The sequence below is a fragment of the Rhinolophus sinicus genome, linkage group LG03 (assembly GCF_036562045.2).
Source record: "Rhinolophus sinicus isolate RSC01 linkage group LG03, ASM3656204v1, whole genome shotgun sequence".
Classification (NCBI taxonomy): domain Eukaryota; kingdom Metazoa; phylum Chordata; class Mammalia; order Chiroptera; family Rhinolophidae; genus Rhinolophus; species Rhinolophus sinicus.
In genome coordinates this window covers 84,817,471-84,832,900 of record NC_133753.1, presented here as the reverse complement: position 1 = coordinate 84,832,900, position 15,430 = coordinate 84,817,471, and the positions used below count along the sequence as shown (strand labels likewise).

The window sequence follows — 15,430 nt, the reverse complement described above, 5'->3', positions numbered from 1 at the left end:
AAAATTACAATGAATTTTCTTTTATGAATTTAAAGAAATTCATATTCCAAAACTTCTAGAGAAGAGTCTCTAATAATAATCCATTTTAAAATTCAAAGGTAAATAATTATATCTGGGGGTCACCAGTTAATAGTTTCTGGGAAACTCCCAAAAGAACTCAGGCTTTAGCTTTCACAAATAAGAGCTCTTAAAGTCATTGCTCTGAAGAAAAACTTATGCTGTTAGATTACTGTACTTACCTTGTTAATTTAAAGTGAGATTCTGTAGTCACTCAGCAATGAACCAGTTTTATTTGTGTCACATTTTCTAAACATATATAGATACTGGGCAAGGGAGTAAATACTTGTTTATATCTAAATAATTTCAAGCTAGTGAATTAGGATTTTATTTAACTTGTCAAAGTTAACGGTTGGCAATGTGTATGTTGTTTTTCTAAAATCATGTTCAAATTTCACGTTTGTCTCTTCATAAAAGGGACTTCAATTTGATCTTCCATGCACTAAAACTATAATCAAATCCCAAGCCTCACTTCGACAAATAATCATTCTATTAAAATAGTGACTTACAAATTGGCTAGTTCTTCCCCATTCCTAGTAAAAAAAAATTAGTAAGGAAACATAAAAAATACGTATAATATATAGAATAACTTTCTTTAAAAAATCACTCTCTTAGAAGAGCACAAAGAACTGTTTTGGAGCCATTTCTTCTAAGAAACTAGCTACATTAAAAATAATGGTGTATTTTTATTGTTTCTTATCAAAGACTTTCCTATGCAATTCGTCTACTACAATTTCAACTGATAATCTGGAAAATAGAGTAAGTAGTTCTTATTACTTGGTCACTTTTAGCTTCTTCTACTTTGCTTTCAGAACAAAAGGCAGTGAAAATTTAAAGGCCACCACACATATCCTGGAAATAGAGCTAAACTGCAGAGTGTTAACACACACAAAAACAGACATAACAAATTTCAAAGAGATTTTGATGACAGAAGCAAATAGTCCTGTAGTCAGGGTAAATAGGTGGTGAAAGATTAGTGGAGATCTTTGATTGTGATCACAAAGAAAAACTCAGAATAAATATTGTACTGTAGAAATTACAAGCCTGTTGGAAGAGGCTCCAATCAGAGTCTAATAAATCTTTGATTCATTTGCTGGTTATCTTTAACTTCCTTGGTTCTTTTTTTAAAAATGTTTATTGGGGTGACAGTTGTTAGTAAAATTACTAGATTCTTTTATGACGGTAACAAAGCACTTTGGTGAGGAATCCTGCTATTAGACTCTGTATGTTGCCTCTTCATGTCACGCTTTGTCATTATATCTTTAATCTCTTCAAGAATAACCTAATTTGCTGCAACTACCAGCTCATATTTTCCATCTTTACTTTCTGGGAAATTAAAATCCGGAGAAGTTTGGCCAGGGTCTCATAAGGCATCTCCATATCTGCTATTCTCTTCCAGGATACAAGAAATGACTGTCTTGAATGTCATGTGCTTATCATAGCATTTGTTGAAATGATTTGTGAATAATTGGGGCAGTCCCGATATCATCATAGCGCTTATGTGTTCAAAAAGAAAAAGATTCTTTGAATATGTGTTTCCCCAGCAAATTGATTTTGTATCAACTATGGTAGCTACAGACTATGGTGGCCCCAGATCCTTAATAGAGAAGCTGTGGTGAGGCAGCCATTGTCAAGTCCTGTGGACTCACAAGGGGGTCAGAAGCCATAGATAAGGAGGAAGGAGAAGATGGTAAAGTGAGGACTTGAATGAAGCAGGTGCCAGGGACAACAACTGGCTTCCTCACTACAGGATTCCTGTAGTGTAGGTCGAGGTGGGAAGTTTTAACTTTACACAACCTGCAGAGTTTGATTATTGCCCTGCACTACACATTTCAGTGACTGAATGAGACATTTCTTTTGGCTAAAAGTGACCTGAGGACTTTTTAGTTCTTGAAAGTAGTCAGAAAAAAGTTAAGGGACTTTCTTGATATTTCATCCTTGGACAGAGGAAGAACTATCCAAAAGAGCAAGTTAAATGGAGTGTGTATGTGTATGTGTGTGTGTGTTGTGTGTTGTGTGTGTGTGTGTGTGTGTGTGAGAGAGAGAGAGAGAGAGAGAGAGAGAGAGAGAGAGAGAAGGGAGGTGGCAAAGGATAACAGTGGTAGAAATCAGTTTTTACCCTATGAGGTGATGCTTAATCAAGTAAATTGTTATATTTCTGGAGTGCCCTGTATAAAATTTCCCCTAATACTTACCAAGTTATCTGGTTCTTCTAGATAAAATAACTACTCTGTCTAGAAAGTAAGCATCTTGAGTATCAATTCAGTGTCTTTCTCTAGCACATAATGTAATGTCTGTCATATAATAGGTGCTCAATAAACATTTGTTGGATGAGCAGCTACTTGTAGGTAATATCTCTTAGTGCTTCAGAGATTAGTGTTTGGATTTACAGAAACCTGGGTTCAAATCCCAGCTTTACCATTTGCTAACTCTGTCATTTTAGACAATTTTTAATGTTTCCCTGTGCCTCAGATTCCTGTATTTAATATAGATATGAGTAGTTTTACCTCACTAGCCTTTTTTTTCAAAATTACATGAGGTAATGTAATAGGATATAAGCACATGGCATAATTTATTAAGTGATCAACATGTAATAGACATAGCTTAATTTTTGTAAACTATTGACACCTCTCAAAACTCTCTCATAAAGAGCTTATTTTTTATTTGAGTTGAATTTTAGCAAAAAAAGTTACTTTTAAGTGGTGATTAAAGTCCCTCCTTCCCTCCTTCCCTCCCTCCCTCACTCCCTCCTTCCTTCCCTCCCTCCCTTCCTCCTCCTTCCTCCTCCCTCCTCCCTCCCTCCCTCCCTCCTCCCTCCCTCCCCCTCCCCTCCATCCCTCCCTCCCCTCCTGCCCCTCCCGCCCCTCCCCTCCCTCCCTCCCTTCCTTTTTTCCTTCCTCTCTTTCTTCCTTCCTTCCCTCCTTCCCTCCCTGCTTCCTGCTTTACCCATATTACCTTGGGTGAGGATGGTGAAGCCAGAACAGATCGAGAGAGAACGAATTTTATAGTTTGTTGGACTCCTAGTTCCCTGGAGAGAAAAGCACATTGGTCAAGGCCAGTCAGGGGAAGCACCAGTATCAGTAACGAGGCAGAGGGTGGGGGGGAGCTATGGGCAAGCACCTTTATTGTGGTTTCTGAGGGAAGGAAAGTAGGAGGCAGGGCCAGCAGGTTTGGCAATTTGGATAATTTCAGTGGGCTGTGGGGCATAGGTGAATAGCGGCTGGAGTGTGAGAGCCTGTATTGGAGGTGGTTGGGGTTGTGGACTTAAATTGGCAGCTGTGGGGACAGAGCCCCAGAGAGCAGTTTCCAGGCTCTCGGCCTCATGTGGAAAGGTGCTGGCTCGGGTAATAGATGGCTGTCAGCTGTGGCTAGTTGGCCGTCAGCTGTAACCCTTGAGCCATTGGCCACTAATATAACTGCCGCGGCTATGTTGGGGAGTTGAGGAGAGTCGAGGGAAGTCAGAGAGTCGGTTGGTTGGCAGAAAAGCGGACAGCAGGTCACACGTCGTGTGAATCCAGCCTCCAGTGAGACTATAGTGGTATGACTCCCCTACCTATGGTTCCGTGGGTCACATCCTGCATTATTATGTGGGGAGTGGAGAGCCAGTCTCCGCTTGGCTACTACATTTATGGGATGAAGGAGCAGACAACATTCTCTGCTCCCCAGACGAGATGGAAAAGCTAACCTTTGTGACAGTGCATCCATCCTTGCGACAAAGGTTACAGAACTGCCATAGGTTGGCCCACAACTAGGGCAACCATTCTCTAATGGAGTGGCTCACTGCTGCGGTACACACAGTATGGGAACAGGCTGGCGAGCTGCTAGACACTGTGAATAAATGGCAGTCATATATGGAACTTATGCAAATCATCCGTGACAAGGGTATGATACATGCTAGTTTTAACCTTAACATGCAGGGGCCAGATGACGAGCTTTTTACAGCCAGCATAAGAGATCTGGTTTTGGATACTGCACCTGTGAGTGTTTTTGGATCCTTGGTTGCTATTGTTACATCCTATGTAGGGTGACGGATCCATGAAGTTACAACTGCCATGACCACCCTAGGGGATGTTGAAAGCTGGAGGTGAAGGAAATTGACAGGAGGTCCGTGCAGTTGAGACCTGGAAGCCCAAACCAAAGGTAAAGGGGCGAGGTCGCGGGCCTCAGAGAGTAACACGTGCACAGATGTGGCATGATCTCGTGGCAGCAGGGGTCGATCGGAGGAAAATAGACCGAAAACCCAATGCACTCCTGCTGGAACTTTGGAAACAGCTGCGTCCAGAACAGCAATTCCAGAGAAGCCTAAAGGAGAAGTCTGGGAAAGCACGACCCGTGTCCCTCCAGGACTTCATGCAGCCGCTTGAGGCCGACTCATTCCAGCTTGATTAGGGGTGGGGCCAAGGTACCCGGTCAGAGGGGACAAGCAGGGACCAGAGGCCCCACGTGGAACTGTCCATACATTGGTCCCCTTCTAATGTGCAGAGGGTTTTGGCCCTAGTTGACACTGGCACAGACTGCAGTCTTGTTTGTGGGAACCCAGAACTGTTCCCTGGACCAGTAATCTGCATTGATGGCTACGGGGGAAAGACAGTGACTGTGAAAGCTGTTTCCTTACCACTGGGTATAGGAAGGCTTCCCCCTCGTACCTACAAGGTTTATGTCTCCCTCGTTCCGGAGTATATTCTAGGGGTGGACGTGCTACATGGCCTCAGCTTATAGACATCGGTAGAAGAGTTCCATCTCTGGATCCAGGTGGTGAAAGCGGTGACACATGGCTATGCTCACCACCCTCTTCAAGTGTTGCCACAGCCCTGGCGCATGGTTACAGTGTGACAGTACCTCCTGCCAGGAGGGCAGGAGGAGATTGGTCGTACAATATTGGAATTGGAGAAGGCACATATTGTGAGGCCAATGCACAGTCCCTTTAACTCCCCAGTATGGCCTGTCAAGAAGCCAGATGGGACCTGACGAATGACTGTGGACAATAGGGAGTTAAATAAGGTGACGCCACCTTTGCACGCAGTAGTACCTTCAATACACGATTTGATGGATCGTCTGACTGTCCGCCTGAGAACATATCACTATGTAGGGGACTTGGCCAATGCTTTTTTCTCCATTGACATTGCAGCCGAGTGTCAAGAGCAGTTTGCTTTTACTTGGGATGGGCGGCAGTGGACTTTTCAAGTCCTTCCGCAAGGATACTTGCACAGCCCCACTATCTGCCACGGGCTCGTGGCCCAGGATTTGGCACAGTGGGATCACCCATCCTCTGTGGCCTTGTTTCATTATGTCAATGTTATGCTACTAACATCAGATTCTCTTTCTGATTTAGAGCAAGCAGCTCCCTCTCTTCTCCGCCACTTGAAGTAACACGGCTGGGCAGTGAATGAGGAAAAGGTCCAAGGCCCTGGCTTATCCGTCAAGTTTTTGGGTGTTGTGTGGTCGGGTTAGACAAAGGTCATACCTGAGGCAATTATTGATAAGATACAAGCCTTTCCCCAGCCGACCAAGGTCTCCCAACTGCAGACGTATTGGATCTGCTAGGATATTGGTGGGCGTTTGTACTCCATTTGGCTCAAATGGCAAGGTCTTTGTACAATATGATAAAAAAAAGGGGGCCTCACGGGATTGGACAGAGGCTATAGAGCAAGACTTCGTTGCCACAAAACGGGCAGTGCAGCAGGCACAGGCTCTGCAAGTAGTAGACCCTGGTCGCCCATTTGAACTTGATGTTCACGTAACCCAAGAGGGGTACGGATGGGGCCTCTGGAAATGGCAGGAGTGTCTCTTGTTGCCAGTGGGATTTTGGTCCCAATTATGGAAAGGAGCGGAGGTCCGCTACTCTAATAGAGAAACAGCTGGCCGCTGTGTATGCAGCCTTAGTGGCCACAGAAGCTATCACAGGAATGACACAGGTGTTGGATCAAACAATCTATCCTGTCCAGGGGTGGGTCCATATGTGGACCCAGGGACCCAAAACGGGGGTGGCACAGACCACCACCTTCGCCAAGTGGGGTGCCTACTTGGAGCAACGTAGCACTCTTAGTTCAAGCCCTTTGAGCACAGAGCTACAACAGGTCCTGGGGCCTGTGGAGCTTGTAGCCCAGGCTGAGCCCAGCACTCTGCCGAGAGGGGAGGACTTGGAGCCCTCGCCCTACAAAGAAGGACAGGCCCCAGTACCTGAGGATGCCTGGTTTACCGATGGTTCTAGCCGAGGGGCTGCAGCTGTTTCGATGGCTATTGGTGTGCAGCCCAAAACAGACACCATTTGGTTTGATACTGGGACGGGCCAGAGTAGCCAGTGGGCTGAATTATGGGCTGTGTGGATGGTAATCAGCCATGAGCCCGGGCCCCTAGTTATTTGTACTGACAGCTGGGCGGTGTTTTGGGGCCTAACGTTGTGGCTCCCTACGTGGAAACACCAAAACTGGTCGGTAAGATACCGTCCACTGTGGGGTCAAGCCATGTGGCAGGACCTCTGGGACCTAGGGCAGAGAAAGGAGGTGACCCTAATGCATGTCACAGGTCACTCCCCCTTAGTGTCCCCAGGTAATGATGAAGCAGATGCCCTAGCACGGGTCCGACGGTTAGAACGGGCTCCTGCCACTGATGTGGCCCATTGACTGCATAGGAAATTGCAGCACGCTGGAAGCCGAACCATGTGGCAGGTGAGCAGATGCTGGGGTCTGCCTTTGAAATGGCAGGAGATAGCAGATGCTTGCTATGATTGTGTTGTCTGTGCCCAGGACAGCCCCCAAAGGTGGAGGCTCCCCTGGGAGACACAGCAGATTATGCGAGGGAGGGTGCCCCTCACTAGCTGGCAAGTGGATTACATTGGACCTTTGCCTAAGGCCCGCAATGCGATATACACATTTACAGCAGTGGACACTGCTACGGGGTTGATGTTTGCTTGGCCGTGTCTGGCTGCGGATCAGTGGCATACAGTGGTCGTTCTTACAGGGCTGTGCGCCCTCTTTGGTCGCCCCCAAGTCATTGAAAGTGACAGGGGTACCCATTTTATGGGGCAAGAAGTGCAGCGCTGGGCTGCCGGGATGGACGTGCAATGGTTGTTTCATGCCCCATATAACTCACAAACAGCTGGCATGATTAAATGCTATAATGGCCTTTTGAAGCAAGGTCTCCGGGTGTCAAAACACCCTCCCACGATGTGTGACTGGGCCTTGCGTCTATGGGACGTCCTGAGAGTCCTGAATGAGAGACCACGGAAGGGAGGGCCCGCATCAATAGAAGCTCTGCTACATCTAACGGCCGCTCCCATTAAATTACAAGTTACCACCAGTGAAACTCTGTTAAAGCCAGGCTACGGCAGAAATGAAAACATTTTGCTGCCAGCACCCACATGCTTGCAAGCAGGGGAACGACAGCAATGGACTTGGCCTTGGCCGGTCAAAAGCCCCCACTGTCAATGGTTGGGCCTGATAGCCCCATGGGGGGCCGGTTTGACTCATGATTTGCAAGTGACGCCAGGGGTGGGGGCTGAGTGGCCACCGCAAGTAACTGTAGTATACGGAGGTCCCGATACCGGGATGATTTTGCGGAGAACCTATGTGCTCTCACTATGGCTTATTATGGGGTCCCCTGTTCTGTTACATATTGAAACTGTGCAAGGGACCCCAAGCACTGCCATAAAGGTCTGGTACCACAAACCGGGAAAGGTGCCAGTGGCAGCGACCCTCCTTTCCCAGGACAAAAAGCTAGCGTGTATCCTCCCAGATGGAAGGGATTTGCCATTGTTGGTTCCTAAGACTACCGTTTCTTTTCGTCCGTAGGTGCCGATAGGTTAATATGGCATGGGGACCCTCGTGGAAGCCCTTGTCGTGTAGATTGTGAGGCGAGACCCTGTAGGGGTGGAGTGTGGGGACGAAGCCCCAGAGAGCAATTTCCAGGCTCTTAGCCTCACGTGGAGGGGTGCTGGCTCTGGTAGTAGATGGCCGTCAGCTGTAACCCTTGAGCCATTGGCTACTAATATAACTGCCGCGGCTACGTGGGGGAGTTGAGGAGAGTTGAGGGAAGTCAGAGAGTCGGTTGGTTGGCAGAAAAGCGGACAGCAGGTCACACGTCATGTGAATCCAGCCTCCAGTGAGACTATAGTGGCATGACTCCCCTACCTATGGCTCCACGGGTGTTCCTTTTTGGCCTCACCATATCCTGCGTTCTTGTGTCAGGAGCGGGAGCTGAGACCCCGCAGGCCACCTGCGTGACAGCAACTCAAGAAGGGGAAATGGCCAGCCTCTAGCCATTGCCACAAAACTGAGTCAAGACACGATTTAAAAACCTATGTTATACTATTAGGTTGGTGCAAAAGTAATTGCGGTTTAAAAGGTTAAAAATAATTGCAAAAATCCCAATTGCTTTTGCATCAACCAAATACACAAGTTAAATGTTAGGAGGAATGGAGGCTGAGGTTTTTACTAGGTAGGAGAATTGGTCATGTACCCATTGTAGATGCTAAATGCTGCCAATACAGTCTGCTAGGCCAAGGCTTGCACAGATGAATGCCATTAACCTTAGTTCTCTTTCAGTGTGTGAAAATTCCCACCTCAGGAGTGAGCAAAAAGATTATTGTTACTTAATGTTTGCTTAGCACAGCACATTTGGGAAATGTTTCAGACTGTCTTATGAACGAATGCTGAAGAAAGTAAAAGTTGTAACTATGTGTATTTATACATATTTATTATTTTTTCCTCTTAAAACCACTAGGTTTGGGTAAATCATAGATTGGCCCATAAATATTGAGCCCCTCAGATTTTCAATTCAGTCTTCTGTCTACTGCCCAGCTGGAATATATGTCACCAAGCAAAGGGGCATTGAGGAAACATGGAGAGACAATTATATGCCATTTTTCTTTTGTTTGTTTTTTTGGGGAAAGGGGGAGAACACAAGGAGGTAGAGATAGGAAGTAAAAAATTCAATACAGTGTGTAGATTTATAGTATTTACTGATTACAGTAGAAAACTTAAGTCCTCTTGCCTATTTAAAAAAAAATAGATCTCTGAGTGTGTCTCTCACATTCCTATAATGAATAACAACTGCATTAGTATTTCAAGGGAACTCCTGGTTATTAGATTTCTGTAGCAAAGAATAGTTTCAGAAGACCTGGTTTTGCTTTTTAAGACTGTTTACAATCTTGATATGTTTTCATGTTGCTGGCACCAAATTATTTTCAATTTAACTGGCCACAGCTGGGAATAAACCTAGATTCTGTTTTAAGTATGTATACTATATAAACATTTAATTATATAGCCAATGCAAAGACATGCGCTATGGGATTTTACACAAACTGTGGTAAGAAGGAAATTCAAATATTAAGAGACCTATTTTATAAGCTTCCTGTTACCAGACAGATACGTCAAGTTCATTCATATAAAAAAAATTCATTTCATTTGAAAACTTAAGGTTTTCAAATGAAATGCATTTTGAAAAGCGAGACCCTCTAGGGGTGGGGTATGGGGACAGAGTCCCAGAGAGCAGTTTCCAGGCTCTCGGCCTCACGTGGAGGGGTGCTGGCTTGGGTAGTAGATGGCCATCAGCTGTGGCTAGTTGGCTGTCAGATATAAACTTTGAGCCATTGACCACTAATATAACTGCTGCAGTTAGGTTGGGGAGTCGAGGAGAGTCGAGGCAGATGGAAGGGATTTCCCATTGTTGGTTCCTAAGACTACTGTTTCTAGGTGCCGTAAGCTAATATGGCACAGGGACCCTCGCAGAAGCCGCTTGTCGCGTAGATTGTGAGGTGACTAATTTAAGGTCACTAAGTAAATGCTGTTACAGTGTGCAAATAATTCAAATAAAATGTGTATATTTACAAATATACTTACCTAGCAAATGAAAAGAGAATGAGCTGCAGGACTGGTTGTAATAACACATTTAGTCTGCCATGTTCACAGAGAACATTTTATTTATAACGTGTGAAAAATTAAAAGAATTACGGAGATTAGAAGAGTACTCACAGGAGTCCGTTCCTAGTTGTTACCAACAATGTGATCTCGGGCAGATCGACCTCTCTGGGGTTCAGTTTTCTCACTTGAAAAAGAGGGGGCATATATTAAATAATTCTAAGATGTTTTTTATTATAAATTGCCATGATTTCTTTTTTATGTTATTTTTGTTATTTATGAAAAATTGGTAAAATATGTGGTGTAAAATACGAATTTCATTGTATCACAGAAAATCATGAACTTTGTCTTGGTATGATCTTTTTATTCATATAGCCATGTTGAAGTTCAATTGATACGCAATAAACTGTACCTATTTAAAGTGTATGACTGGAAAGGTTTTGATATTTGTATATGTCTATGAAATCATCATTACAAGTTTCCTCATGACTTTGTTATGATCCCTCTCTTCTGCCCTTCCTTGTCCTTTTCCTGCCCCATGTCCAGGTGACCACTGACCTACTTTCTGTTGCGATAGTTTCATTAGCATTTTATTGAATTTTATATAAATGAGACCATACTTTATGTGTACTTATTTTTGGTCTGGCTTCTGTCACTCAGCATAATTATTTTGAGATCCATTTGTGTTGTGTCATGTGTCAATAGTTTACTTCTTTATACTGCCAAATGTTATTCCATTGTGAGAATATCTCAATTTATCTACTCACCTGGTAATAGACATTTGCATTGTTTCCAGGTTTTATCTATAACAAACACAGCTGCTATGAACATTTCTATATGTCTTTGTATAAACATATGCTTTCTTTTGGGTAAATATCTAGAAGGGAATGGCTAGATTATATGGTAGATGTCTTTTAAGAAAGCATGAAACTGTTTTCCAAAATGATTATAGTATTTTACATTCCGATCAGTAGTTCATGAGAATTCCAGTTGTTTCACATCGTCACCCAAACTGGTATGATCGGTCATTTAAATTGTAGCCATCTGAATGGGTGTGAGGTGGTATCTCATTGTGTTTTTTCTTTTTTTTTTAAATTTATTGGGGTGACAATTGTTAGTGAAATTACATAGATTTCAGGTGTACAATTCTGTATTACATCATCTATAAATCCCACTGTGTGTTCACCACCCAGAGTCAGTTCTTCCATCACCATATATTTGATCCCCCTTACCCTCATCTCCCACCCCCCTCCACCTTTACCCTCTAGTAACCACTAAACTATTGTCTGTGTCTATGAGTTTTTGTTTCTCATTTGTTTGTCTTGTTCTTTTGTTGTTTCTGGTTTATATACCACACATCAGTGAAATCATAGGGTTCTGTGCTTTTTCTGTCTGACTTATTTCGCTTAGCATCATACTCTGAAGATCCATCCATGTTGTCACAAATGTTCCTATATCACATTGTGGTTTTAATTTGCATTTTTATAAAGACATATGATGTTGAACATCTTTTCATGTGCTTATTTGGCCTCTGTATATCTTTGAAGTGTCTGTTCAGATTTATTCTTCAATTTTTAAGTGGATTGTTTGTTCTCTTATTATTGAGTGTTGAGAATATACAGAGGGTGCCAAAAAATGTGCACATTTTAAGAAAGGAATAAACCGTATCAAATTTATACTGATGGTAACCACTTTGAGCACCTCTTGTAATTATAGAAGTCACATGTGATTTGCATTCATCTTTTCTTATCGGTATATATTGAGTATTACAATTTTAATACAGTTTTTTTTCCTTTCTTAAAATGTCTATACATTTTTTGACACCCTTTACATAATTATATATTGTGGATATTCTTACTTGTAAGACTTGTTAGGTACGACTGCAGCAGTACTTTTCTAAGGCCCGTTACTCCCCAACACTGAGGTAAGACCTTTCTGTGTTCTCTACCCAGTGCCCTGCAAATCATGAGATTTACCAGTCTGGTCAGTGGGAATAGGCACTACGTTCCCGGACACATGCAAACCAGGCATGGTGATCTCTAGTTCTTTGGAGTAGTTCTCTACCTGGCCTTGGGTAATTTCTTTAGGAACACGTGTTCATCAGTAATCAGCAGAACACTTGAGAGGAACTCTCTGCAGGTCACTAGAAATCTCTATGCAGTTTTCTCCTCTCTGGTACTCTGTCCTGAGAATTCTCATCACTTTGATCTTCTCAACTCAGGGAGTGTGCTGGGCACTTATTGGTCTCCCCTTCCCTGCAGCATTGTTAGTAACTCAGGACAGTAAACTGAGGAAATTTGGGAGCTCACCTTGCTTGTTTTCTGTCTCTTAGGGAATCACTGTCCTTTGTTATCTGATATGTAGTGCCTTGAAAATGGTTTTTACGTTTGTTTTTCTTTTCTTGTTGCTTCAGGCAAGAGGGTAAACTTGGTCCCTTTTACTATATTTTGGCCAGAATGGGAGTGTTTTTTAATTGTTTTTCCTTTGCATAAAGTCTTAATGTGAGCCACTGGCCATATTTGCTTACTTTAAATCTCACTATTGTGAACATTTTGGTGTGTATTCCTCCAATTCACTCGCTTTCTCTTTTTTCTTAAACAGGTTTATTGAAATATAATTTGCATACCATACAATTCACCCATTTAAATTGTACAATTCAATGGTTTTTATTACAGTCACAGATATGTGCAACCATCACCCGTCAATTTTAGAATATTTTTATCACTGCAACAAGAAACTCCATACCGTTTTCCTATAACCTTTTCACGCCCATTCTTCCCTCCCCCTACCCCAGCCCTAAACTACCACTAATTCACTTTCTGTCTGTATAGATTTGTCTACTCTAGACATTTCATATAAGTGGAATTATATAATATTTAATCTTTTGTGATCAACTTCTTTCACTTAGAATAATGTTTTCAAGTTTCATCCATGTTGTAGCATGTATGTATCAGTACTTCATTCCTTTTTATAGCCAAATAATATTCTATTATATGGATATATGAGGTGTGATCAAACAATACAGTAGATGTTTAAATCTTAAAAATTTATTACAGTAAAAGACACATTGCCATTAATCCCCTCAAAATACTACCCTTGCTTCGAACACACTTATCCATTGTTCTTGCCACTTTCCAAAGCAGTCTGGAAGTCCTCTTTAGTTGCACTGTCCTGCCTGCCTCAATGTCCTGAATCATTTTGACTTTGGGGAAGAGCCAGAAGTTGCACAGTGCTAGATTTGGTGAATAAGGTGGATGAGGACACACTGTAATGTTTTTATTTGACAGAAATTGCCATATACCAGAAGTGATATGTGACACAGAGTGTTGTGATGATGGAGGGGGATTTATGGTACACTCTAAAATACACCTTCTTTCAACCGTGGTTCACACCCGACTGACTGCACCGAACAAGTTGAAACTTGTCACACACTGTTACTAAGGTTCAAGGCACCACTTCCTGTATTGAAGATCCCTGCCTTTCCATTGAATAGCACTTGGCAGCAGCATTCACAGTATTTTGTGATCATAACAGAAAGGCTCCATGTCACACATTGCTTCTGGTACATTAATTTCTGTCAAATAAAAACATTATGGTGTGTCTGCATCCACCTTGTTCACCAGATCTGGCACCATGTGACTTCTGGCTCTTCCCCAAAGTCAAAATGACCATGAAAGGTAAATGTTTTGAATCAATTCTGGACATCGAGGCAGCCACGACAGGACAACCAAAGATACGAAAGAGGACTTCCAGAACTGCTTCAGAAAGTGGCAAGAATGATGGGGTAAGTGTTTTCAAATTGAGGAGGAGCATTTGAGGGGGATTAATGGCAATATGTCTTTTATTGTAATAAATTTTTAAAATTTAAACATTCACCATTGTGTTTGATCACTCCTTGTACATAAGACCACAACCTGTGTAACTAGCTTTGGCTAACTCCCAGAACTAACGGCATATACATGTAGACGGGAGACCTCTTTATGTGCTGCTGAGTTAAGCTTGCTGATAATTTGTTATGAATATTTGTATCTATGTTTTGAGGGATATTGGTCTGTAGTTTTTATTTTAGAAAATGTAAATGACAGATTACTACTAATGCAATCAAGTAAGTAATCAACAAGCTCCCAACAAGTAAAAGTCCTGGACCAAATGGCTTCACAGGTGAATTTTACCAAATATTCAAAGAAGAATTAACACTTATTTTTTTCAAACTATACAAAAAACTCAATAGAAGAGGAGACTCCTAAACTCATTCTATGAGGAAAGCATTACCCTGATTGCAAAACAAGATAAAGATATTACAAAAAAAGGAAATGATAGGCTGATATCCCTTATGAACATAGATGCAAAAATCTTCAACAAATATTAGCAAACTGAATTCAGCAATACACTGAAAAGATCATACACCACAGTTAAGTGGGATTTATTACTGGGATGCAAGGTTAGTTCAATATCTGCAAATCAATTAATGTGATACACCACATACACAAAATAAAAACTGAAAATCATACAATCATATCAATAGATGCAGAAAAGGTATTTGACAAAATCCAGCATCCACTTTTGATAAAAACTTTCAGCAAAGTGGGAATAGAAAGAACATATCTCAACATAATAAAGACCATATATGACAAAGCCACAGCTAACATCATACTCAATGGGGAAAAGCTAAAAGCATTTCCCTTAAGATCAGGAATAAAGCAAAGATGTCCATCACTTTTATTCAATATAGTACTGGAAATCCTAGCCAAGCTATCAGACAGGAAAAAGAAATAAAAGGCATCGAAATGGGAAAGGAAGAAGTAAAACTGTCATTATTTGCAGATGACACGATACTCTATATAGAGAACCCAAAGATTTCACCAAAAAACTCTTAGAACTGATAAGTGAATTTAGTAAAGTAGCAAGATACAAAATTAATATTCAGAAACTGGTTACATTTTTATACACCAATAACAAACTATCAGAAATAGAAGTTAAGAAGACAGTCCCATTTACAATTGTATTTAAAAAATTAATTACCTAGGAATAAATTTAACCAAGGAAGTAAAAGACCTATACTCAGAGAAATGTGAGACATTTATGAGAGATATTAAAGAAGATACAAATAAATAAAAGCACATACCATGCTCATGGATAGGAAGAATTAATATAGTTAAAATGTTCGTTCTACCCAAAACAATCTATAGATTTAATACAATTCCTATTGGATAACAATGGCATTTTTCTCAGAGTTTATATGGAACCATAAAAGACCCCAAATAGTCATGGCAATCTTGAGGAAGAACAAAGTTGCAGGTATCATGGTAGCTGATATCAAACTATATTACAAGGCCATAGTAATCAATACAGCATGGTATTGACATAAAAACAGACACATATATCAATGAAATAGAATAGAGAACCGAGAAATAAATCCATCTCTATATGGTCACTTAATCTATGACAAAGGAAGCAAGAATATGCCTTAAGGTAAAGACAGTCTATTCAATAAATGTTGATGGGAAAATTGGGGA

General features: G+C 41.8%; 1 pseudogene; it reads right to left on the bottom strand.

Annotated features, from left to right (window-relative positions):
• Positions 1-830: 830 nt before the first annotated feature.
• LOC141570456 (general transcription factor IIH subunit 3 pseudogene) lies at positions 831-11,945 on the bottom strand (annotated as a pseudogene).
• Positions 11,946-15,430: the final 3,485 nt, after the last annotated feature.